Below are 25,857 nucleotides of genomic sequence, written 5' to 3'. Positions count from 1 at the left end.
AGGAAGCGATCAATTTTGAATAGTTTTTACTTTTTTGTTTTTAATACAATTTAATTTTAAGTTTATATAATTTAATTTTAAATAATGACTCTCTTTACCTACCAAATGGCAAAATATCTGAAATTTAACAATCAACTCTCACCAGCCTGTAGGAGCCAGTTCAGGACACCACTGGGGGGAGGTGAATCATGGAATGAGGGAGAGACAATGTAGGGATGTGCTATGGAGTTGGCCACTGTTATGAGGGACTGGGTGCCCAATCTCACAGGACCTTCTGAGAGGCTTCATGAAATGTGTCTTAAACTGTCATGCCAGCAGACTTCAGAAAGGTGGAGGCAGGCGTGCAGTGGCTCCTACGTGACCTTAATTCTCCCACACTCTGGGTTGCACCCGTGTGAGTGTTGAGTAGATTCCCAAGGTTAGGCCACACCATGCAGTCAGAGAAGCTTCAGGGCAGGAGCCTGGATGCCAGCAGTATGGACCTGGGTGAGGGGCAGCCGGATTGCACTCGTGTGGGACTGGTTACCACAGTAGTCACTGGGATAGGAAGTGAGGCCAGATGGATTTGAAGTGGCAAGCAGCCAGTACCTGAGAAAGCCTTCATTCACTGTCCCACAGCACCCAGTGTTTGTTTTTGTTTTTTTCCATGGCATTCATATATGTCAGTATTTTTTAACAGCCATCCCTCTACTTGGCTGTAAGTTCTGTGGTATCAGGACTATTTCTGTCTGCCCCCTGCTGTCCCCAGGGCCTGGCACTTGCATTTTGCCCATAAAAGGAGATCAATACATTTGTTGATCGAATAAATACATAAATAGGGGATTTCAGACACTCTCCAATCATTCTCTAACCTCCCCTCCCTCCCAAAACTACCCTCCACCCCGGTAAACAGCAGCAAAAAACCAAAGTGTTTGTATGTTGGGGGTAATGGAAAGATGCAGTCACATCTTTTTTCTCTTCTCCATCCATTTGCTGGTGCTCCTACCCTCAGGGTCCTCCCATTAATTGCTAAGCAATTACTCTTTCCTTCCTAGTTGGCTCCTTCTCTACTGTTCCATATCCAGAGCCACCAACATGCTCTTCCCGACAATGGTTGATTTGCTTCCTGCCCCTCTCTCTAGGAGCACAGAAATGTTGCCAAAAGATTGAAATTCCCTTCTTTTCCCTTTCTTCTCTATCTCTCATTAGTCTCTGCTTGTGGAAATGAACAACACAGACATGTATTTTCTCACTAACATAAATTATGATACTGCCCCCAGTAAAAAATTTTCCAGAAGGAAAAAGCACCTATAATTAGTTTGGGTTTTAATTGTCCAATTTCCCCATCTTCATCACAAATGCCTAATGCTTGGGAGAATACTCAACATATAGCAAACACCAGTGTCAATTCCATTTACTTTTGCCAGTGTTTCTCAAATTGCAGCCACTCACATGCAACTTTCACATCTTTCACATATTTCACACATTTATATGTCATTATATGTCATATTATTTATTTCAGAGTTTTCTTTAAATCACTTCACTTTTTTAGATAAATAATTTTATTTAAATGGTAAATTGTATGTATCTACCATAAATAGAACCTTTTAAATCACCAGTTATAAATAGAAAGTAACCATAAGACATAATGCCATGGATTGAATGTTTGTGTGTCCCCTGGCCCGATTCATTTGTTGAAGCCCTAACCCTCAATGTGATGATACTTGGAGGTGGGGCCTTTGATGAAGTCATAAAGGTGGAACCACCAGATAGGATTAGTGTTCACATAAGAAGAGGAAGAGAGCAGAGCTTGTGCTCTCTTGCTCTCTCTCTCTTTCTCTGTCTCTCTCCCTCCCTGCCATGTGAGGATACATCTAGAAGGTACCCTTCTGCAAGCAAGGAAGAAGGCTCTCACCAAGAACCAAATCTGCCAGCAAGTTGATCTTGGACCTCCCAGCCTCCAGAACTGTGAGAAATGAATCCTTGTTGTTTAAGCCACCCAGTCTATGGTATTTTGATATAGCAGCCTGATCAGACTAAAACACACACACACAAAACTAAAAACGATTCATTAATTAAGTACTAGCTTGATATACCTGATAAATGCCTTGAGGGTGATGCCTGTTCTCTTAAAAAAAAAAAAAGTAGGTTAAAAAAGTAAATTAACAAATGTTAGAAAAGTTTTTAAAAATGTGAAAGATTTTTCTCCTGACATAATCAGAAAAATTAAAATAGAATTCAAAAGGGAGTGACTTCCTTACTATGGTCGTCTATGCTTTTTAAAGTTGTTTTTGTGTACTCCCCCAAATCATCTGTGTATATGTCCTAGGCTTTGGGAAACACTGGCCTAATTCTTGCTGTCAATAGGGTGGCCATTTGAGAAGGCACTACTCAATTTTTGTATGTTGGTGCTCATTTTCAAGAGAATAGTCCAACTTTACATTTTAATCTCCTATTTCCCTTAATGTCCATGACCTATTGTTTGATGATCTCAGTTTGAAAGTTGGAGAGGTGCTGTGGTAAACCACAAAGAGCACTGGGATAGAAGCGGGGGTGGGGGGGGGTCTTAGCTTTCCTTCAGGCTGCATAAATTGGGCAGACCCCTGATTTTCCTAGCTTCAGTTGCTTTGTCTATAAATGAGGTGTTACCATCAGTGGGAGAAAATGAGGTGAAATGACAGGTAGTGGATGTAGATATTAAGACTAACCCATGTTCTGCATGGTCTATGTCAAAGCCTTTAAAATGGCTACTTATAACCATGGGAAAGTGCCATGTTGTGGACACCATCAATCAGTAGTATTGTAGCAGAAAAACTACTGGGAATGCTGAACTAAATCATTATTCCCGAACTGTGACAGGCATACTTCTGTGAATTGATTTGAGGTGGTAGACATGTGCAGACTTATTCTTTTTTTTTTTTTTTTTTTGCAGTACGCGGGCCTCTCACTGTTGTGGCCTGTCCCTCACTGCCGTGGCCTCTCCCGTTGTGGAGCACAGGCTCCGGATGCGCAGGCTCAGCGGCCATGGCTCACGGGCCTAGCCGCTCCGCGGCATGTGGGATCTTCCCGGATTGGGGCATGAACCCATGTCCCCTGCATCAGCAGACCGACTCTCAACCACTGTGCCACCAGGGAAGCCCCAGACTTATTCTTAATTGTAATAGTGCTGCATCATTTTACAATTGCCTTCCTAATTATGGAATAGACAGAGTTTCTATTTAAATGAATGCATTTCTTCTTGGAAGATAATTTTAAAATTCTTATATAGCTTTTTTGAATCAGGAAATAAATAGCTATTGATTTCCTGATTCACATGAATATCTGTTTTCTCCAAAGGAATTAGATTACATTTTCAAGCAAAAGTTGCTAGTAGATAAGAATTAGAACATAAAACTCTTTTAAAAATACATTGAAGGGTTAAAAACTAAGAAGTCACCACTAATAACTCAACTCTAACAATATGTTTTTGAAAGAAAATATTTGGAATTTTATCTTCTCTCTTTAGCTGAATTTATTGTGTTATGAATTATGTATAGTAAACTGCACATATTTAAAATGTATAGACTCCCTCTTGAGAGAGCACCGGAATCACAACTAACTGCTAAAGAATCATTGACAGGAGGACACTGGAACTCACCAAAAAAGATTCCCCACAACCAAGGACAGGGAGAAGCCACAATGAGATGGTAGGAGGGGCACAATCAGAAGAAAATCAAATCCCATGGCTTCTGGGTGGTTGACTCACAAACTGGAGAACACTTATACCACAGAGGTCCACCCACTGAAGTGAAGCTTCTGAGCCCCACATCAGGCTTCCCAACCTGGGGGTCTGGCAATGGGAGGAGGAATTCCTAGAGAATCAGACTTTGAAGGCTGGTGGGATTTGATTGTGGAACTTCAACATGACTGGGGGAAGCGGAGACTCCATTCTTGGAGTGCATGCACAAAGAAGTGTGTGCATCAGGACCCAGTGGAGGGAGCGGTGACCGCATGGGAGACTGAACCGGACCTACCTGCTAGTGTTGGAGGGTCTCCTGCAGAGGTGGAGGGCAGCTGTGTCTCGTTGCGGGCACAAGGACGCTGGCAGAAGAAGTTATGGGAAGTACTCCTTGGCATGAGCCCTCCCAGAGTCTGCCATTAGCCCCACCAAAGAGCCCGGTAGGCTACGGTGCTGGGTCACCTCAGGCCAAACAACCAACAAGGAGGGAACCCAGCTCCACCCATCAGGAGACAAGCAGATTAAAGTTTTACTAAGCTCTGCCCACCAGAGCAGCACCCAGCATTACCACCACCAGTCCTTTCCATCAGGAAGCTTGCACAAGCCTCTTAGATAGTCTCATCCACCAGAGGGCAGACAGCAGAAGAAAGAACTACAATTCTGCAGCCTGTGGAATGAAAACCACATTCACAGAAAGATAGACAAAATGAAAAGGCAGAGGACTATGTACCAGATGAAGGAACAAGAGAAAACCCCAGAAAAACAACTAAATGAAGTGGAGATAGGCAACCTTCCCCCCAAAAAATTCAGAATAATGATGGTGAAGATGAACCAGGACCTCGGAAAAAGAATGGAGGCAAAGATCGAGAAGATGCAAGAAATGTTTAACAAAGACCTAGAAGAATTAAAGAACAAACACCCAGAAGAATTAAAGAACAAACACCTAGAAGAATTAAAGAACAGACAGAGATGGACAATACAATAACTGAAATTAAAAATACACTGGAAGGAATCAATAGCAGAAAAACTGAGGCAGAAGAACGGATAAGTGACCTGGAAGACAGAATGCTGGAATTCACTGCCATGGAACAGAATAAAGAAAAAAGGATGAAAAGAAACGAAGACAGCCTTAGAGACCTCTGGGACAACATTATACACAACAACATTCGCATATAGGGGTCCCAGAAGGAGAAGAGAGAGAGAAAGAACCTGAGAAAATATTTGAAGAGATTATAGGCGAAAACTTCCCTACCATGGGAAAGGAAATAGCCACCCAAGTCCAGAGAGCACAGAGACTCCAGGCAGGATAAACCCAAGGAGAAACATGCTGAGACACATAGTAATCAAATTGACAAAAATTAAAAATAAAGAAAAATTATTAAAAGCAACAAGGGAAAAATGACAAATAACATACAAGGTAACTCTCCCGTAAGGTTAACAGCTGATTTGTCAGCAGAAACTCTACAAGCCAGAAGGGAGTGGCACAATATATTTAAAGTGAAGAAAGGGAAGAACGTACAATCAAAGTTGCTCTACGTGGCAAGGATCTCATTCAGATTTGATGGAGAAATCAAAAGCTTTACAGACAAGCAAAAGCTAAGAGAATTCAGCACCACCAAACCAGCTCTACAACAAGTGCTAAAGGAACTTCTCTAAATGGGAAACACAAGAGAAAAAATGGACCTACAAAAACAAACCCAAAACAATTAAGAAAATGGTAATAGGAACATACATATTGATAATTATCTTAAATGTGAATGGATTAAATGCTCCAACCAAAACATACAGGCTTGCTGAATGGATACAAAAGTAAGACTCATATATATGCTGTCTAGAAGAGACCCACTTCAGACCTAGGGACACAGACTGAAAGTGAGGGGATGGAAAAAGATATTGCATGCAAATGGAAATCAAAAGAAAGCTGGAGTAGCAATACTCATATCAGATAAAATAGACTTTAAAATAAAGAATGTTACAAGAGACAAGGAAGGACACAACATAACAATCAAGGGATCAATCCAAGAAGAAGATATAACAATTATAAATATATATGCACCCAACATAGGAGCACCTCAATACAGAAGGCAAATGCTAACAGCTATAAAAGAGGAAGTTGACAGTGACACAATAATAGTGGGGGACTTAAACACCTCACTTACACCAACGGACAGATCATCCAGACAGAAAATTAATAAGGAAACACAAGCTTTAAATGACACAATAGACCAGATAGATTTAATTGATATTTATAGGACATTCCATCCAAAAATAACAGATTACACTTTCTTCTCAAGTGCACACGGAACATTCTCCAGGATAGATCACATCCTGGGTCACAAATCAAGCCTTGGTAAATTTAAGAAGATTGAAATCATATCAACCATCTTTTCCAACCACAACACTCTGACATTAGAAATCAATTACAGGGAAAAAAACATAAAAAACACAAAACACATGGAGGCTAAACAAAATGTTACTAAATAACCAAGAGATCACTGAAGAAATCAAAGAGGAAATCAAAAAATACCTAGAGACAAATTACAATGAAAACACGACGATCCAAAACCTATGGGATGCAGCAAAAGCAGTTCTAAGAGGGAAGTTTATAGCTATACATACCTACCTCAAGAAACAAGAAAAATCTCAAACAATCTAACCTTACACTTAAAGGAACTAGAGAAAGAAGAACAAACAAAAGCCAAAGTTAGTAGAAGGAAAGAAATCATAAAAATCAGAGCAGAAATAAATGAAATAGAAACAAAGAGGGCTTCCCTGGTGGCACAGTGGTTAAGAATCCACCTGCCAATGCAGGGGACATGGGTTCGAGCCCTGGTCCAGGAAGATCCCACATGCCATGGAGCAACTAGGCCCGTGTGCCACAACTACTGAAGCCCGTACACCTAGAGCCAATGCTCTGCAACAAAATAAGCCACAATGCACCAAAACAAAGAGTAGTTCCCAGTCACTGCAACCAGAGAAAGCCCACATGCAGCAACGAAGATGCAAAGCAGCCAAAAGTAAATAAATAAAATAAATATTTTTTTTTAAAAAAAGAAACAAAGAAAACAATAGCAAAGATAAATGAAACTAAAAGCTGATTCTGTGAGAAGATAAACAAAATTGAAAAACCTTTAGCCAGAATTGTCAAGAAAAAAAGGGAGAGGACTCAAATCAATAAAATTAGAAATGAAAAAGGGGAAGTTACAACAGACACAGCAGAAATACGAAGCATCCTAAGAGACTACTACAAGCAACTCTATGCCAATAACATGGACAATCTGAAAGAAATGGACAAATTCTTAGAAAGGTATAACCTTCTAAGACTGAACCAGGGAGAAATAGAAAATAGGAACAGACCAATCTCAAGTAATGAAATTGAAACTGTGTTTAAAAATCTTCCAACAAACAAAAGTCCAGGATCCGATGGCTTCACAGGTGAATTCTATCAAACATTTAGAAAAGAGCTAACACTCATCCTTCTCAAACTTTTCCAAAAAATTGCAGAGGAAGGAACACTACCAAACTCATTCTATGAGGCCACCATCACCCTGATACCAAAACCAGACAAACATACTACAAAAAAAGAAAACTACAGACCAATATCACTGATGAATATAGATGCAAAAATCCTCAACAAAATACAAGCAAACAGAATCCAACAACACATTAAAAGGATCATACACCATGATCAAGTGGGATTTATCCCAGGGATGCAAGTATTCTTCAATATACGCAAACCAATCAATGTGATACACCATATTAACAGATTGAAGAATAAAAACCATATGATCATCTGAATAGATGCAGAAAAAGGTTTTGACAAAATTCAACACCCATTTATGATAAAAACTCTCCAGAAAGTGGGCATAGAGGGAACCTACCTCAACATAATAAAGGCCATAAACGACAAACCCACAGCAAACATCATTCTCAATGCTGAAAAACTGAGCGCATTCCCTCTAAGATCAGGAACAAGACAAGGATGTCCACTCTCACCACTACTATTCAACGTAGTTTTGGAAGTCCTAGCCACAGCAATCAGAGAAGAAAAAGAAATAAAAGGAATCCAAATCAGAAAGGAAGAAGTAAAACTGTCATTGTCTGCAGATGACATGATACTATACATAGACAATCCTAAAGATGCCACCAGAAAACTACTAGAGCTAATCAATGAATTTGGTAAAGTTGCAGGATACAAAATTAATGCACAGAAATCTCTTGCCTCCCTATACACTAACAATGAAGGATCAGAAAGAGAAATTAAGGAAACAATCCCATTCACCATTGCAACAAAAAGAATAAAATACCTAGGAATAAACCTACCTAAGGAGGTAAAAGACCTGTATGCAGAAAACTATAAGACACTAATGAAAGAAATCAAAGATGACACAAACAGATGGAGAGATATACCATGCTCTTGGATTGGAAGAATCAATATTGTGAAAATGACTATAGTACCCAAGCAATCCACAAATTTAATGCAATCCCTATCAAATTACCAATGGCATTTTTTACAGAACTAGAACAAAAAACCTTAAAATTTGTATGGAGACACAAAACACCCCAAATAGCCAAAGCAATCTTGAGGGAAAAAAAATGGAGCTGGAGGAATCAGATTCCCTGACTTCAGACTATACTACAAAGCTACAGTCATCAAGACAATATGGTACTGTCACAAAAACAGAAATATAGATCAATGGAACAGGATAGAAATCTCAGAGATAAACTCACACACCTATGGTCAACTAATGTGACAAAGGAGGCAGGATATACAATGGAGAAAAGGCAGTGTTTTCAGTAAGTGATGCTGGGAAAACTGGACAGTTACATGTAAAAGAATGAAATTAGAACACCCTACCCAAAAGTAATCTCAAAATGGATTAAAGACCTAAATGTAAGGCCAGACACTATAAAACTCTTAGAGGAAAACATAGGAAGAACACTCTTTGACATAAATCACAAGATCTTCTTTGACCCACCTCCTAGAATAATGGAAATAAAAACAAAAATAAACAAATGGGACCTAATGAAACTTCAAAGCTTTTGCATAGCAAAGGAAACTATAAATAAGACGAAAGGACAACCCTCAGAATGGGAGAAAATATATGCCAACAAATCAATGGACAAAGGATTAATCTCCAAAATATATAAACAACTCATGCAGCTCAATATTAAAAACAACCCAATCAAAAAATGGGCAAGGGCTTCCCTGGTGGCGCAGTGGTTGAGAGTCACCTGCCGATTCAGGGGACATGGGTTCGTGTCCCGGTCTGGGAAAATCCCACATGCCGTGGAGCGGCTGGGCCTGTGGGCCATGGCCACTGGGCCTGCGTGTCTGGAGCCTGTGCTCCGCGATGGTAGAGGCCACAGCAATGAGAGGCCCGCGTACCGCAAAAAAAAAAAAAAATGGGCAGAAGACCTAAATAGACATTTCTCCAAAGAAGATGTACAGATGGCCAAGAAGCACATGAAAAGCTGCTTAACATCACTAATTATTAGAGAAATGCAAATCAGAACTACAGTGAGGTATCACCTCACACCAGTTAGAATGGGCATCATCAGAAAATCTACAAGCAGCAAATGCTGGAGAGGGTGTGGAGAAAAGGGAACCCTCTCGCACTGTTGGTGGGAATGTAAATTGATACAGCCACTATGGAGAACAGTAAGGAGGTTCCTTAAAAAACTAAAAGTAGAATTACCATATGACCCAGCAATCCCACTACTGGACATACACCCAGAGAGAACCATAATTCAAAAAGACACATGCACCCTAATATTCATTACAATAGTCAGGTCATGGAAGCAACCTAAATGCCCATCGACAGACGAATGGATAAAAAAGTTGTGGTGCATATATACAATGGAGTATTACTCGACCGTAAAAAGTAAGGAAATTGGGTCATTTGTAGAGACTTGGATGGACCTAGAGATTCTCATAAAGAGTGAAGTAAGTCAGAAAGAGAAAAACAAATATCGTATATTAATGCATATATGTGGAATCTAGAAAAATCATAAAGATGAACCGGTTTGCAAGGCAGAAACAGAGACACAGATGTAGAGAACAAATGTATGGACACCAAGGGCAGAAAGCGGGGTGTTGGTGGTGGGATGAATTGGGAGATTGGTATTGACATGTGTATACGCTAATATGTATAAAATAGATAACTAATAAGAACCTGCTGTATAAAAAATAAATAAATAAAAATATATAAATAAAGTGTATAATTCAATGAGTTTTTTAAAAAAATGCATTTAAGTAAAAAAGTGAATAGGTTTAAAGAAAAACACTACTTTGATAAAGTAGGCATGAAACGTGAATATCACTGAATCTGTGAGGTGGGACTTGTGTGGCTGAAGTTTAGGAAACACCAACTCGATTTTTAAGATACTTTTGGTCTAAAGCAGTAAAATTCTGTGCCATGATTTCTCAAAAAATAGTTTAGGAATTAAGAGATTCATCTATTTTCTAAGGATGCTGTGAAAAATAATTGAAAAAATAATAGCATGTGTGGGGGCAGGGAATACATGGGAACTCTGTATTCTCTGCTCAATTTTTCTGTAAATCTAAAATTACTTTTAAGAATAAAGTGTATTTACATACAGATGGCCAACAGGCATACAAAAAGATGTTCAACATCACTAATTATTATAGAAATGCAAATCAAAACCACGATGAGTTACCAATCAGAATGGCCATCATCAGAAAGTCTATGAATAATAAATGCAGGGGAGGGTGTGGAGAAAAGGGAACCCTCCTACACTGTTGGTGGGAATGTGAATTGGTGCATCTACTATGGAAAACTATATGGAGGTTCCTTAAAAATAGAGTTACCGTATGACCCAGCATTCCCACTCCTGGGCATATATCTGGAAACGACAGAAACTCTTTTAATTCATAAAGATACATGCACCCCAATGTTCATAGCAGCACTATTTACAATAGTCAAGACATGGAAGCAACCTAAATATCTATCGACAGATGAATGGATAAAAAGATGTGGCATATATATACAATGGAATATTAGCCATAAAAAAATGAAATAATGCCATTTGCAGCAACATGGATGGACCTAGAGTTTATGATGCTAAGTGAAGTAAGTCAAACAGAAAAAGACAACCATCATATGATATCACTTGTATGAGGAATCTAAAATGTGATACAAATTAATTTATTTACAAAACAGACTCACAGACATAGAAAAAAAATTTATGGTTACCAAAAGGGAAAGCCTGGGGGAAGGGATAAATTAGGAGTTCAAGATTAACAGATATACACTATTATATATAAAATAAACAACAAGGACCTACTGTATAGCAAAAGGAACTACATTCAATATCTTGTAATAACATATAATGGAAAGGAATCTGAAAAAGAATAGATATATAATATATATTATATATTGTATAACTATATATTCATATTCAGTTATATATATATATATATAACTGAATCACTTTGCTGTACACTTGAAACTAACATGACATTGCAAGTCAACTATACTTTAATTAAGAAAAAAATAAAGTCTGTTTAAAAAGAAACCAAAAAAACAAACAAAACCAAAAACCAAAAAATGAATAGTAAAGCATTTCACGTTACAGGCACTGAAAAGTTACTACCAACACTCTCCTATGCAGAGTTATATGAATAACCCCTTGTGTGTAAACAAGATATGTGCTTTGACCTCTAAATATGTGATCTTAATGACTCGCTCTTTACTGTACAATTGAAAAACTTATCCCTCAGAGATTATATAAGGTAAATAATTTATTAATAAGGGATTGTGTTCAGTATTAAACCACTGTCTGTGTACTTTGTACATCTATTCCTATCATTGTGGCCTATGTTAGATTGTGAAGCTTTAGGTGAAGAAAGACTACACTGATTAAGTTGCCCTTTTCTGTGCAGAGCAAAATATCTGGCATAAATGATGGTTGTAATAATAACATTGTAGTATTTTTGAGGAATGATTGTGAACCAAGATCATGAATATATCAACGTGGATAGACACAGAGAATTTATCTAGAAGCTGCAATGGTGGTAAATCATAAAATCATTAAATGTAATAATTCAATATATATTTCTGGTTTTTTTTGTTTTTTTTTGTTTTTTTGCGGTATGCGGGCCTCTCACTGTTGTGGCCTCTCTCGTTGCGGAGCACAGGCTCCAGACGCACAGGCCAGGGGCCATGGCTCACGGGCCCAGCCGCTCCGTGGCATGTGGGATCCTCCCGGACCGGGGCACGAACCCGTGTCCCCTGCATCGGCAGGCGGACTCCCAACCACTGCGCCACCAGGGAAGCCCTCAATATATATTTCTGAAGCCGAAACATCAGTTTAGCCTTTTTTGTGTACAGAGATGTGTGCTTGGTTTGATATTCTGCTGGTATCATAAATGTCTTAACGATTTTGTCTTTGAACTTGTGTTTTCTAAATGAAGTCTGACAGGACAACGGAGCACGTACATGAATAGAGGAGATACGCACAACACACATCCACTGTTCCCTTCACACCACATTTGCATTTGGCATTCTCAATGCCCCACGAGCACAGAATTCTGGTGAACCCACAGTGAGACTCAAAATAAGCAGGGGTAAGTGTTACCTCCACAACTGAGTAAGTGGAGGTGCTTACAGCCCAAGAGGCCATGCTTTCTGTTCAAACTAGAATTTGTTTCAAAAGCCTGAAAGCCGAGGAACGTTATCACATTCTTTCTCACTCCTATTAGTTCCCCAGCCACTTAACACTGAAAATGATGACATCAAAGGAAAGGAAAGGCTAAGGCAACACATAGACCCTTTGCTTTCCGTTCTTGCTAACTTACCATTAAGCCAGAGTGGAATGTTGGTAGAATGTGCCCACATCATGAAGTGCAATTAAAACAGTTGAGTTCATCTTGTGCAGCTCTTCTAGTGTCCTGTAAGAATGAAATGCAGGTGCATATTTGCACTATGAAATAAGAATTGTGTAATTTCAGTGATTCCACATATGAGTTAGTGCTCTTATGTTTAAAACTGGCATTGAGGGCTTCCCTGGTGGCGCAGTGGTTGAGAGTTCGCCTGCCGATGCAGGGGACACGGGTTCGTGCCCCGGTCCGGGAAGATCCCACATGCCGCGGAGCGGCTGGGCCAGTGAGCCATGGCCGCTGAGCCTGCGCGTCCGGAGCCTGTGCTCCATAACGGGAGAGGCCACAACAGTGAGAGGCCCACGTACTGCAAAAAAAAAACAAACAAAAAAAAACTGGCATTGAAAAATATAAAGATGAAATGTAAAATTCATGCTAGTAATTTTTTTAACTCTTTTTTAGTTAGAACAACATTAAATAGCAAATAAAAAATATCACAAGTCAAAAGAGAGGTCAGAGAAGAAAGGAAAAACCTTTATATTTTAGTATGTATGACACCACTTTTTTTTTCCTACGTTTTGAACAAAGGGTTCACAGATTATGTAGCCTTCCCTGTTTGCAGAGAATGGTTTATAAATGCAGTCTTGACTAAACATAGGAAGATAGACTAGTGTGGTTTTTAAAGATACTTTTCAGCCCAAATCTTCTCTGATTCCGTGTACCTTAGATAAATCTCATGGATCCTTGACAGATCTGCTAGGCCTGCGCTACTGAAATGAGACGTCAGAAGCCTTCCCTGAGCATCTCTGCCCCAAGAGGAAATGCATCCCTATCCCTCTGTGCTACTACTATACCCTCCACTCAGTTTTCCTGTTGAGGGAAGTCCCTGGTTGTCCAGTGGTTAGGGCTCTAATCTCACTGCCGGGGCCCTGGGTTCAATCCCTGGTTGGGGAACTAAAATCCCATAAGCCACATGGTGCGGCAAAAAAAAAAAAAAAAAAAAAAAAAAAATTCTGTTGAATGTACTTAGGACAAGATGTTATATAATTTATTTCTGTGTATATGTGTCTCCTTTTTAGGCTGTGGTCTTCTTAGAGGAGAGAGACTTAATTTACTTAATTCTATAACCCCAGAAACCTGGCTTAGAGTAGGTATTCAATAAATGTTTGTTAATAAATCATTCAAATTATTTTTTAATTACTTGTGAATGGAATAGATTCAGGAATGTCTATAGATTATTTCTGCCCTGAGTCATCTGTCCATTTGGGTCAGAAGAGCTCTGGACAGGCACAAAACCAAAGGAAGTACTGAAGTTGGGATTTGGATGGTGTTTCCCAAACCTGTGCTCCTCTCACTCTATGGCGCTGTTTGCAATCAGAGGAGAGCTGAGTAGAAAACCAGAAGCTTGCAGGTCATGGTTCTACCCATTTGCTAGAGCTTTAGATGTGGCTCAGGGGCCCATAGGTGAAGGAGATCCTAGGGACCAGCAGCCTCATCTGTTCTCAAAGCTGCACTGCATAAAAAACAGAGGGTCAGTTAGAGATCTTGAAACCTCATGCAATATTGAGTTGAGAGCCAAACATATTTCAACCAAATGCCTTATGTTTGGAATAGATGCTCACTTAAAAATCCATTAGCTACCAAAAACTTAGGTGGATCATGCACATGGTGTGACCTACTTGGTAGCTCTTCCATCTCTCCCTCCTTGTCTTGTCCCTTCCATCTCACACCCTTAGCCTGAATATATTTAGATAGATGCTATAACCCAGGTTTGTGTTTGTGAAGCAATTGTGTGTATTCCTTTAATATAATAACAAAATATCTGGTTTTGACCATCACAAAAAAGGAGCAACATTGGACTTGATGAATAACAAAACATCCTTTGCATCAACAATAACTTTTATTCTCTTTTATGCTCCTTTCAAGGTAACAGCCTTGGACATACTAATAGGCTCAAGACAAGCAAAGCTAAGAAAGTTCCGTCAGTGCAGCAGACAATTATCCCCCTGACAAAATCCCACGCTTGCGACCAGTGTTAACTTGGCAAATCAGCCTATATTTTTCAAGTGCTCATTAACTGTAAGTCTTTAAAAAATGGCTTGCTTAGTGTATTAGCTCATAAGCTCCAGGTATAGGTTTAAGGGCACAGCAAGAGAAATGGTGGCCATCATTAGTGGTAACACTTGGATCATCTTAATATCCAAGGTCTGTGTGTGTGTGTGTGTGTGTGTGTGTGTGTGTGTGAGAGAGAGAGAGAGAGAGGGAGAGGGAGGAGAGAAGGAGGGAGGGAGAGAGGGAGGGAGAGAAGGAGGGCGGGAGGGGTAGGGAAGGAGGGAGGGGGAGAGAGGGAGGCAGTCAACATTCCATTGTTCACAAGTGGACCAGCTGCCCTCCCAGCAGCAGTGCAGCAAGCAGAAAACACCAGACTTGCTCTCAGGAGACTTGGGCTCTAGTTCTGCCTCTGCCACAAGATGTCAGTGGCCCTGTCAAGTCCTACCACTCACTTCTCTGGAACTCTGGCTGATGTAATGAAGAGTTTGAACATAATGATGTTTGAGTTTCTACCAGCATATAATATCCTAATATCTAATTCCAGGATTATCAGAGACTTTTAATTTCTTTCTTTCTTTCCCTAGTTCATCCCACTCCAATAGGAGGTTCAGATTTGCATAAGAGGGCTCCCTCCTTCATTATTCCTCCTGCCTGGATCTTCTAATTTCTTATATATGTAGACTATACATAATCTAGTTTATTTCTGAGCCAAGAAGCAAGTTGCTAAGGCCTCTCTTCCCTGGTTCAGCCAGACATAGCATAGTATGAACTTCTAGGAGCCAGGACGTGGTGCCCCAGTGCTAACCCTGGGCCCTTTCACCATGCTCCAAGTTGCAAGTCCCCTAGCACCCTCAGGATCTGATAATAGGCCCCTGAGTTCCTTCTCTTAACTCCTCCTTTCTACCCTAGGCCATACCAGTGGGTTTTAAGCCTCTCCCTGTTTATTGTTCCAATCTCCTATTATAAAAGTTCTATGTGATTACCAAAAGAAATTTGAAAAATTAAAGGGGAAGTAGAGAAGAAACCATAAACTATAATCCCACTACCCAGACAACCACCCTCAACTTTTTGGCATACATCTGTAGTAAATTGTTGCAACAGGGATCCCAAATTTGTTAATACCTTCCTATAGCCACGCCCTTGGGTATTCCTCTCTTACCACTAACTCTGGGCTTGGCCAATGGGACAATAGCAAGTGGATCACAAGCAGAGACTTGGAAAATGCTTATGATTGTGCTTGCCCTCTCTTGCTGCTCTTGGAACATACTGCCACATGTAAACAAGCCTATGCTAGCTTCTGAATGACAAGAGTAGTGTGCCCAGTGGCCCCTGTCCTATCAGACAACGCTCAGCAAATCCCTAGAAGCAGAGCTGCCCAAATGAGTGGTAGCTGAACACAGACATGTTAGTGAATCCAACTGAGATCAGCAGAAGAACCACCAGCTAAGCCCAACCCAGAGTGCAAACCCATCAAATCCTCAGCTAAATAAATGGTTGCTGTTTACAACAAAACACTAAGTTTTATAGTCTGTTGTGCAGCAAAAGCTAACCAATAAAATAATCCTTCAGTCTTTTTATATGTAACAAAATAGAGATTATACCATATACTATTCCATAACCAGCCTTTTTCACATGACATTTTCCCAAGTCTTTAATATTATTTCCTTCCTCATTATAAGTTCTACCAGGGTGAGGATTTATATCAATTTTGTTCAGTGCTATATTTCCAGCGAATATTACACTGCTATAAGCATAGCTGCAACTCAAACATTTGTTGAATGAATACTTGGAGGACATGATCTTTTTTTTTTTTTTTTTGGATTGTTGAAGAGTTGTGTGTCATGTGAAGTTAACCATCTTTGCCCCAGTCTGAGTTCTTGTTTCTCTAATAGGTTTGGCATCTCAGCTTGCCATTAGAACTGGCATTCAGGTGAGCTCTCCTGCCACCTGGGAACTAGATCTCTAGTCCAAAATCCCAACCAGGAGGAGGTTGGGAGCTAAGCAGGCTTCAAAATTCAGTTCAAATAGCATGTCCTGCGGGGGCGTGCTTGCCCGTCATTAAGGTTTGCATACTGTGTTATACAGACCTCTGTCATGGCTAGTACACCATGCCATAGTACTTACAAGCTTATTTCTTCTACACTTTGTGAACTTCTGAGAATAAGGGTTCAGCTCCTGGAGTGCCTGGGACATAACAAGCGCTCAATCAATGCCTGTAGGATAAATGAACAAATTAACCTGCACTGCAAAGGACTCCTCTAACAGCAGCATATATATAATCTCACTCTTTTTTCTTTGTGTAAGAAATGCACTCTTTTTTTTTTTTGCGGTATGCGGGCCTCTCACTGTTGTGGCCTCTCCCGTTGCGGAGCACAGGCTCTGGACGTGCAGGCTCAGCGGCCATGGCTCACGGGCCCAGCCACTCCGCGGCATGTGGGATCTTCCCAGACCGGGGCATGAACCCGTGTCCCCTGCATCAGCAGGCGGACTCAACCACTGCGCCGCCAGGGAAGCCCAGAAATGCACTCTTATTACAAACAATAAATACATTAATGATTACAATAACATTGTGAGAAGGCATATTTATATCCTCCCACCACAATTTTAATTAGGAAGCACCGCCAAAGAGGATATTTCTTGAATGGCTTTAATTCCATTTGGATCTTTTAAGGCATGAGGAAATGAAGAAACTAGGAGAGTGGAAAATGGAAGTGGGACATAGGGAGACAGCATAATACTCTAGTTTACAGCAATATCAATTTACATATTGGTTTAAACATAATTAAAACTTACAGGTTAGGGCTTCCCTGGTGGCGCAGTGGTTGAGAGTCCGCCTGCCGATGCAAGGAACACGGGTTCGTGCCCCGGTCCGGGAGGAACCCACATGCCGCGGAGCGGCTAGGCCCGTGAGCCATGGCCGCTGAGCCTGCGCGTCCGGAGCCTGTGCTCCGCAATGGGAGAGGCCACAACAGTAAGAGGGACGCGTACCAAAAAAAAAACACCAAAAAACAAAAAACCTTACAGGTTAAATCCTGAACTTAGGCTAATGTCAAATAAAGAAGGGATATTAGGACTGCCATTGATTAGAGTTCTGTTTGGGATTCTTTGTTGAAGAGAAAACACTGTGCTACTGTGAAAACTGCCATTCTGCGAAAGCACTACCTAAAAAGAGGACTCCACTGAGGAATGTCAAGACTCGCATTATTCACGCACACATACACACATGAAATTCCAACACATTACTCTGATTGCTGTAATAAACTTAAAAGACTTTGGTTTAGACAAGCAGCCAGACTTTGTTATAATAAGGGTGTAAACATAAATTCTAATTAATTAATGTATAACAGTTCCTTCCTTTTAAAGGATTTTTGACTTAAGTTCTGACTTCAGCTGAACATAATTCACACACATGAACTTTTTAATATAATCATCTATGTAAGTCTATTCCAATAACATTGCTGGCTGTTCTTTAACTATCAGAGGGCAGAGATAACATCCTTTTTAACTCTCTCAGGCCATGGGAGCAGTGTTTAAAAGTTAGCTCTGGTAGGCCTTCGGTTCTAGCCAGGGGTTTTAACTGTTCTAGAAGAGTTTTAGGGAAGCTTCCCCAGACCTCATTCTAGATTCAGGCAAGCAGCTCTGATGGTATCTGATTCATTTGTTTACACTCCCTTTAAAGATTTCATCCAAAGATAAGAACAGGTTTTTATGCCCCCGTGCTATGAAGGACAAAGTCTTCTATTGAATCCCCTGACCCGCAACTCTCGCCCGTGGCTGTGGTCTCTCGACCACAGGCTGCACTTGGAACGCTTGCTGCTCACTTTGTAAACAAGAACCCTTGACGCACTAGAGAGTGAAGCAGAGAGAGAGGCTGTCAGAGCAGGTGGCAGGGAGGCCAGGCTAGAGCCCCTTGGCTGTCCTTTCAGTACCAGGACTGGAAATCATGGGGAAGCACCTGTATGGTAGACACTGTTAGTAAACATGCAGTAACATGCAGTAAATACAACACGTTGTAAGGAAGCAAATTTATATCCAGAAAATTCATCTTAACTGGGAAATACCATCAGGGAGGAGATTTCTCTACTTCTTCCCTGCTAACAAAACTTCAATTTAGTTCAGAGCATCAGTGTTCCCAGTCCCAGGCAAATAGTCGATTGTTCTAAGTCAATAATGACAATCCTATTTCCTCCTTCCTCTGCCTTTTAAGAAAATAGACTTTGTTTTTAAAGACAGTTTTAGCTTCACAGTAAAACTGAGCAGAAAACGGAGAGGCTTGACATATACCCCCTGCCCCCAACACCCATAGCCTCCACAGCTACTGACACCCTGTACCATTTGTTACAATTGCTGAACCTACATTGATACATCATTATCGCCCAAAGTCCATAGTTTACAATAGGGTTCATGCTTGGAGTGGAACATTCTATGAGTCTTGACAAACGTATGACATGCATCCAGCAGTATAGTAGCATACAGAGTAGTTTCACCGCTCTAAAAATCCTCTGTGCTCTGCCTATTCATCTCTCTGCCCCCACCCCCATCCCCTGACCTTTTTTTTTTTTTTGTGGTACGCGGGCCTCTCACTGTTGTGCCCTCTCCCGTTTCGGGGCACAGGCTCCAGACGTGCAGGCTCAGCGGCCATGGCTCACGGGCCTAGCCGCTCCAGGCATGTGGAATCTTCCCGGACCGGGGCACGGACCGGGGCACGGACCGGGGCACGAACCCGTGTCCCGTGCATCGGCAGGCGGACTCTCAACCACTGCGCCACCAGGGAAGCCCTACCACTGACCTTTTTACTGTCTCCATAGTTTCGCCTTTTCCAGATGTCATAGTTGGAATCATACAGTATGCAACCTCTTCAGATTGGCTTCTTTCACTTAGCAATATGCATTTAAACTTCCTGCATGTCTTTTCATGGCTTGAGAGCTCATTTCTTCTGATTGCTGAATAATATTCCATTGCCTGATGTACCACATTTTGTTTACACATTTACTTACTAAAGGACATCTTGTTGCTTTTAAGTTTTAGCAATTATGAATAAAGCTGTTATAAACATTGTTAAGTTTCTGGGTAGATATAATTTTTCAGTTCATTTGAGTAAATACCAAGGAGCGTGATTGCTGGATTGCATGATAAGAGTGTGTTTAGTTTTGTAAGAAATTGCCAAACCATGTTCAAAAGCGGCTGGACCATTTTGCATTCCCACCAGCAGTGAGTGAGAGTTCCTGTTGCTCCATATTATTGCCAGCATTTGGTGGTGTCAGTGTTTTAGGTTTTGGCCATTTTAATAGGTGTATAGTAATATCTCATTGTTGTTTTAATTTGTAATTCTAATGGCATATGATATTGAACATGTTTTCATATGCTTACTGACCATGTATATCTTCTTTGGTGAGGTGTCTGTTAGGGTCTTTCTCTCGTTTTTTTAATCAGGTAGTTTGTTTTCTTATTGGGTTTTTTTTTTTTTTTTAATTTTTGGCTGCGTTGGATCGTGGTTGCTGCGCATGGGCTTTCTCTAGTTGTGGCAAGTGGGAGCTACTCTTTATTGCGGTGCACTGGCTTCTCATTGCAGTGGCTTCTCTTGTTGCAGAGCACAGGCTCTAGGTGTGCGGGCTTCAGTAGTTGCAGCACGTGGGCTCAGTAGTTGAGGTGCGTGGGCTCCAGGGCACGTGGACTTCAATAGTTGTATCTCGCGGGCTCCAGAGCACAGGCTCAGTAGTTGTGGCGCATGAGCCCAGCTGCTCTGCAGCATGTGGGATCTTCCCAGACCAGGGATTGAACCCACGTCCCCCACGCTGGCAGGTGGACTCTTAACCACTGTGCCACCAGGGAAGTCCCTGTTTCCTTATTGTTGAGTTTTAAGAATTCTTTGTATGTTTTGGATACAGTCCTTTATCAGTTGTGTCTTTTGCAAGTATTTTCTTCCAATCTGTGGATTGCCCTCTCATTCTCTTGACAGTGTCTTTTACAGAGCAGTTTATAATTCAGTGAAGTCCAGTTTATCAATTATTTCTTTCATAGATTATGCCTTTGGTGTTGTATCTAAAATGCCATCACCATACCTAATATCATCTAGGTTTTCCCCTATGTTATATTTCAGGAACTTTATAGTTTTGCATTTCGCATGTAAGTCTATAATTTATTTTGAGTTAATTTTTGTGAAGGGTATAAAGTCTGTGTCTAGATTCATTTTTTTTTTTTTGCATGAAGATGCCTAGTTGTTCCAGAACTATTTTTTTTAATTTATTTTATTTAATTAATTAATTAATTTATTTTTGTCTGCGTTGGGTCTTCGTTGATGCGTGCGGGCTTTCTCTAGTTGCAGCGAATGGGGGCTACTCTTCGTTGCGGTGCGTGGGCTTCTCATTGCAGTGGCTTCTCTTGTTGTGGAGCACAGGCTCTAGGCGCGCAGGCTTCAGTAGTTGTGGCACGTGGGCTCAGCAGTTGTGGCTCATGGGCTCTAGAGCGCAGGCTCAGAGTAGTTGTGGCACACGAGCTTAGTTGCTCTGCAGCATGTGGGATCTTCCCGGACCAGGGATCAAACCTGTGTCCCCTGCATTGGCAGGCAGATTCTTATCCACTGTGCCACCAGGGAAGCCCCCCAGAACTATTTTTTGAAAAGACTATTTTTGCTTCTATTTCTGGGCTCTCTATTCTGTTCCATTGATCTATTTGTCTGTTCTTTCACCAATATCACACTGTCTCAATCATTGTAGGTTTATAATAAATCTTGAAGTTGGATAGTGTCAATTTTCCAACTTTGCTCTTCTCTTTCAATAGTGTGGTGGCTATTCTGGATCTTTTTGCCTCTCCATATAAACTTTAGAATCAGTTTGTTGGTAACCACAAAATAACTTCCTGGGATTCTGACTGAGATTACATTGTATCTATAGATCAAATTGGGAAGAACTGACATCTTGACAACAGTGAGTCTTCCTATTCATGAACACGGAATAGCTCTGCATTTATTTAGTTCTTTGGTTTTGTTGGTCAGAGTTTTGTTTTCTCTATAAGAGAAAACTCTGTAAGTTTTCCTTATAATGAGCTTGTATATATTGATAGATTTATACCTAAATATTTCATTATTTATAGCTAAATATTTCATTGGGGCGCTAATGTAAATGATATTTGTTTTTTAATTTCAAATTCCACTTGTTCATTGTTGGTATACAGGAAAGCAGTTGACTTTTGTATATTAACCTATTATCCTGAAATCTTACAATAATTCCACATTAGTTCCAGGAGTTTTTTTGTTGATTCTTTCAGATTTTCTATGTAGATAATCATGTCATCTGCAAACAAAGACAGCTTTATTTCTTCCTTTCCAATCTGTATACCTTTTCTTTCCTTTTTTTTTTTTGGTCTTATTGCATTAGCTAGGACTTTTAGTATGAAGTTGAAAAGGAGTGGTGAGAGGGGACACCTTTGCTTTGTTCCTGATCTTAACAGGAAAGCTTCTAACCATTAAGTATAATGTTAGCTGTGGGTTTTTTTGTAGATGATGGTCATTATGCACTTGAAGAAGTTTCCCTCTATTCCTAGTTTGTTGTAATTTTTATCATGAATGAGTGTTGGATTTTGTCAAATGCTTTTTCGGTACCTATTGATATGATCACATGATCTTTCTTCTTTAGCCTGCTGATGCATTAGATTACATTAATTGATTTTCAAGTGCTTTCTCTGCCTTTTTAATGGCTGGTTGGGGGGGGGGATGTGGGGGCTTGTGACCCATCGTGTTCAACACGGTCTTAGGTGAAGTCTGCTAGATGTGTGTAGTGAGATATGTTCTGGGAAAGATTTCACTTTCTTGATAAACATGGAGGAATACAACACTGCTCCTCCCTCTTTCATTTGGCTTTAAATTGTAGATGTGATAGCTGGAGCTACAACAGCTGTCTTGCCATCACAAGGGAGGAAAAGGCCAGAATTGCAGAGACATTACCTCTGAAATCATTACAGCATCTTGTGCAAACACCTACCTCTAGACTTCTTGTTATATGAGAAAAATAAAACATTTTTTGTTTAGCCACTATAGTTGGGTTTTATGTTATATGCAGCCAAACCTGTTTTCAACTGATTTCATGTCATATCCGTAATAAGACATATGGAAGTCATCGAGGAAGGCTACATTATTGCTTTGATTCTGCAAGTGGTGCTCTGGTGCCTAAGCTTCAGAAAGACTGGCATGAAGGGGGAACTGACTGAGGGCAAAAAGGAGAGTGGTTGAGAGACAGGGAATCAACAGAACATGTTATTGCTAGGGAACTCCTGGGTGATACCAGTTTAGAGTAGGAATATCAACACACAGCCAAGGGCAAGACCCATGTCCCAGGGGGAGAGTAGAAAGCTCTTCAAGAAGTGGCAAAATATTTAAAATGGATAACCAACAAGGACCTACTGTATAGCACAGGGAACTCTGCTCAATATTATGTAACAACCTAAATGGGAAAATGTATAACTGAATCATTTTGCTGTACACCTGAAACTATCACAAAATTATTAACCAACTATACTCTAATGTAAAATTAAAAGTTAAAAAAAAGAAGTGGCAAAATAAAGTGAGGAAGCAACATGGTGTAGTAGAAAGCAGATGAGCTTAGGGACAAAAGAAATGGGAAATTGAGTTCCTGACTCTGCAACTTTTTCTGCTATATGACTTAGTGCTATTATTTAACCACTCTTAGCCTCAACTATCTCTTCCATAATATGGGAAGGAAATTGTCTTCCTCACAAGGTCACTGTACAGATTAAAAGCAATAGCATATTTAGAGCTCATAGTTATATCACCTTTGCTGTTTCATATGTTCAGAGCCAAGGTAAGGTTAGCAAAGAGATCAAGGCAACCTCTATTAGAAAGACATAGACAGAATGGAAGCTCGGGTTTAATGAGTTACGCTGATAGAAGTTCTGTGAATTAAAGGTCTCCTAAATTCAGCAATCTGAAGTGCCTACCTAGAGTCACCCAGCCTTAAATGGGCTATAGCTAGGGAGCAAAAAAGACTTCCAAACCAAATTGAATAAAGAAGTCAAAATATTAATATTTTTAGGGGGCAATAGGAAATCATGTGTTTCTTTGTACTGCTTGTAATAATCTGTTTAAGTACAGTAAATATTTATTGAATTAATGATATGTTAGAACATTAAAATCTTTTTAGTAGTTCCTATAACAATATTTACCTAGCTTATAAAATCATTTTGGTATTTTCTTCCAGTTATAATTGGAGGAAACATCTTGCTTCTACCCAGGAGGAGGTCTAAACTGAATTAAAGAACACCTTGAGAGTTTTGAACCAATTTGATGTGATATTTCATCATGACCAAAGTAATTAAAATTATATTATTTTAGGAAGAAGCAAAATCCAAAGGAGATTTAAGCAGTTTAAGTTGTGAAGGAATGAGGATTAAACTATTTGAAGTTGGTATTATGAGCACATTTAGTGAAAATTGCAAATATTTCCTTAGAGTAGGGAAGATTTCCCATGACTGGATTTTCTTCTAAAGTTAGATTTATTCATTCTTAAACCAACAAGCAATTAGTGAGAATCTTCCAGATGCTAAGCACAGAACTGGAAATACCTGGAGTATTAAAAAAAAAAAAGTAGATGATTATCCTTGGAACCTGTTGCTCTTCCAGTACAATGGGTCCCAAGCTGTGTATGCATAAGGATCACCTGGGTAGCTTGTTAAAAATGCATACTTCCTGGCCTTACCATAGAAATTCTGACTCATGACAATGGGGCTAAAAATTTTCATCAACCACTCCAGATGATTCAAGAGCAGACGGACTGAAAATCACACTGTGAAGCACATTATTCTCCAGCTAGAACCTATAACCTAGTTGGAAAAATAAAAAAATATATATTTCAAGAGGTCAAAGATACAGGATAACAGACCAGGATGAAGGGTGCCAAGGCAGAGGCAGAAAAGCAGAGGGATTTCCTTGGTGGTCCAGTGGTTAAGACTCTGCGCTCCCAATGCAAGGGGCCCAGGTTCGATCCCTTGTCGGGGAACTAGATCCCACATGCATTCCTCAACTAAGAAGCCTGCATGCTGCCGCTAAGGTCCAGCACAGCCAAAAATAAATAAATAAATATTTAAAAAAAAATCAGAGTATGCTGGTTCGGGGGACAGATGGACCTGACATTTTCTGGGAAGCTGTGATCATGGGTAACTACAGCTAGTCCCAATTAGAACATATAATAGTCCCACAAGTCAGGGCAAAGCAATAATTGAGACTAAGCAGAAGGCCACAGGAACCAAGGGCAGTCAAGAATTACAGACAGGGACTTCCCTATTGGCGCAGTGGTTAAGAATCCACCTGCCAATGCAGGGGAAAAGGGTTCAAGCCCTGGTCGGGGAAGATCCCACATGCCGCGGAGCAACTAAGTCTGTAGACCACAGCTACAGAGGCTGTGCTCTAGAGCCCACGAGCCACAACTACTGAGCCTGCATGCCACAACTACTGAAGCCCACTGCACCTAGAGCCCATGCTCTACAAGAAGAGAAGCCACCGTAATGAGAAGCCCATGCACTGCAACGAAGAGTAGCCCCTGCTCGCTGCAACTAGAGAAAGGCTGTGCATAGCAATGAAGACCCAATGCAACCAAAAAAAAAAACCAGACAAAATAAATTAATTAATGAAAAAGACTAGAAATAACAAGATGATTTAGGTGATAATTCAAAAGTTCCTTACAGGCTTCCCAATGGGAAAGAAAGCAGTTCCAGGGCTAGGCTTGCAAGCAGAAGTAGGGGCGTGGTGCCCAGAGGAAGGTGAAGGGCTGAAAGGGAACCAGCGAGCATGCTCACATTGGGAGAGCAAGAAGGAATGTCGCCTGGGAAAGTGAAATACATATTCTTCTCTGGCCTGAGTTTAACTCCCTTTAGTGTAGGAATGGCCATTTCACTGACTTAGCAACTGACCAGTAACCAAAGCAAGCTGATAGAGGTGACAGTGAAAAGTGAGTTTTAAATACACTGACCAATGACCCTCAAGGCGCTGGGAATACCAGGCCCTTGTTGAGTAGTCTTCTCGAAGGCATATTTCAACCTTATGCATCAGTATCCTCATCTGTAAAATAGGAATGAGAATAAAACCTAATTCATCTAGTGGCAGTAAGTATTAAAGATATTAGAGGTAAACCATTTAGCTTCCTGCCTAGCCCACAGTTAGCTCTCGGGGTAAATTATTTATTTATTGTTATTATTAACCCTGCTCTGGGGTTTCCCTGAGGACCTGAGCAATCATAGGCCACTTTTTGCCATGCTT

General features: G+C 40.4%; 1 long non-coding RNA gene across 2 annotated transcripts in view; it reads left to right on the top strand.

Annotated features, from left to right (window-relative positions):
- Positions 1-1,034: 1,034 nt before the first annotated feature.
- LOC141279193 (uncharacterized) overlaps positions 1,035-25,857 on the top strand; it is a 33,305-nt gene continuing 8,482 nt past the window's right edge. The window contains exons 1-3 of one of the 2 annotated variants that reach the window (XR_012333117.1): positions 1,035-1,947; positions 13,619-13,686; positions 14,466-14,618. This is a non-coding gene — a long non-coding RNA (uncharacterized lncRNA). The remainder of the gene's footprint in view (positions 1,948-13,618; positions 13,687-14,465; positions 14,619-25,857) is intronic. The other variant, XR_012333116.1, reaches the window with a different exon arrangement.

Source organism: Tursiops truncatus, chromosome 7 (assembly GCF_011762595.2).
Source record: "Tursiops truncatus isolate mTurTru1 chromosome 7, mTurTru1.mat.Y, whole genome shotgun sequence".
Lineage (NCBI taxonomy): Eukaryota > Metazoa > Chordata > Mammalia > Artiodactyla > Delphinidae > Tursiops > Tursiops truncatus.
This window is presented reverse-complemented; position numbering and strand designations above follow the sequence as displayed.